This window comes from Hesperophylax consimilis, chromosome 27 (genome assembly GCF_061612785.1).
Source record: "Hesperophylax consimilis isolate HC1 chromosome 27, BYU_Hcon_1.0, whole genome shotgun sequence".
NCBI classification, from domain to species: Eukaryota; Metazoa; Arthropoda; class Insecta; order Trichoptera; family Limnephilidae; genus Hesperophylax; species Hesperophylax consimilis.
The window spans coordinates 26521272-26523155 of record NC_142862.1 but is presented as its reverse complement, the minus strand read 5'-3'; the positions used below and the strand labels follow the sequence as shown (position 1 = coordinate 26523155).

General features: G+C 36.6%; 1 long non-coding RNA gene across 1 annotated transcript; it reads left to right on the top strand.

Moving 5' to 3' along the window:
• Nucleotides 1-439: 439 nt before the first annotated feature.
• Nucleotides 440-1589, top strand: LOC149410853 (uncharacterized). The gene is made up of 3 exons (XR_016304991.1): nt 440-569; nt 1186-1364; nt 1469-1589. It is a non-coding gene; the product is annotated as an uncharacterized LOC149410853 (long non-coding RNA).
• Nucleotides 1590-1884: the final 295 nt, after the last annotated feature.

Genomic DNA, 1884 nt, shown 5'->3' with positions numbered 1-1884 from the left:
GTTGAAAGATGGTGATCTATAAATTGCAAATATGCACACATTTTTGTTAAGTACTATTTTTAGACAATTTGCTTGTGATAAAGCGAGCTCGTCAACTTGAGCTTGTATTTCGTTCCTGACATAGATAACAATTCCACTGGATTTATTTATTTTTATAGATGTGTGGTATTCAGTGTAATTTTGTATTTCTTTGGAGGTATAGTATTCATTAATCCAGCACTCAGTCAAAACTAATATGTCAAATGTGAATTTAAGTTGGTCAAGAAATATGAGAAGATCATCAATATTGGTAATACTTCGTATATTCTGGTGTACAATTTTTAGACTGTAAAATAATAAATAATCCAATATTTCTCTCTGCCAAAATTCACACTGTGAATAACTCAATTAGACCCTACAGAATCTATACTGCCCTATAAAACCGGCTGCTACTGATTTCAGGAACTATCCAACATCTGTGGAAAGATTATCCCAGCCTGCATAAGCAACAGGACACTGAGTCCGAAGGCTAGGTCAAAGCTGTGCATCGCGATCGCGGCACACATTCTCCACGCAGACAACAATCGAATGTAAGCACACATCAGATTTTTAAATGTTGATTTCCCTTCAAAAATGTCTATCTTGTCGAGAACTTGAACCCTGGTCTACGCATGCCACATTGTTGCTATGTATAGATACCGACTAACTTTATAACTGTTAACAGAAATAACTGCAGACATGACATTTCTCAAGTTAATTAAGGTATAACTGGTAGATCTCTGCATGGTTAAGTAGTACCTAATGGCTTCATGCATTAACTGAAAATGATAGATCTCTAGCAAATACAGTTCTATACCTATCATATTTAAAGTATAGATATCGTTCTGAGTATTGCAGATCATCGAGCAAACGAAACATCTCCATTCAACTCAAATGCACTGTTGTTTTGATTTTTTGTCAGCCCAGTAGGTAGTACAGGTCACCAGATTTGACCAATCATGGTAAATTTTTTTTAAACATAAATTCCATCCTTTTAATGTTAATTTCAGTTGATCGGTTTTTATAAAGAAAATTATAAAAACGCAGTCATTCCCATAATCTGCAGCTGTCTTTGTTCGCCGCTCGGTCATTTAACGCTACATGTTAACTGTTTCGTTTACCAATATACACATGTATAGTTATTTATAATCGTATACTTATTTCCAGCATTGGGGAAAGCGAATATTTAGCCTGGATCAAGGAGATATGCCACTTGTTCCCATGCGAACAACAAGAAATATATTACATACCATACTGCAAAGGGCCACCAAAATTGGCTGCGAGAGGAAAGCTAGTAAACAAGGTGCACAGCCTAAAACGAACCTTAAAACAAGAAAAGCAGGAGGGTGAGTTTATAACTATAGTTCATAGGTAAATCATTACCTTCCCAAAAATCTAATTGTGGACAAGAAATGTTATTTTTTTATACCTATTTCAATGTCTGTTACAGCATCCTCTGTTTCTGCAGCTAAAACTGCAACAGAAGTGACAGCTGACATAGCTGTATCTGAGTTCAGCGACGGTGACGTGAAAGAGTTTCTTGGATTCCTCCAAGTTTCAAGCGAGCCTTGGGGAAAAGTCAAAGCCTATTGGAAGAATACCTCAAAGGAAAGACTTCTGAGGTTGAAACAATCTCCGAGTACTTTAGCAAGTACCCGCCGCTAAAATCCCCACTTGGATACGCTTTGGTAAGATAATATTCTGTATATTAAATTATTGTTTCCAGAAATTGATGAAACCTCATTTGACGTACCTAGATTACAATATCTACAACACGGGCCTAATCACGATCTTACTTATTTCAGCTTGAAGACGACTTTAATTACTTATACCCGAAGCAGGGGGACAAGCTTCTTGTAGGGTGGC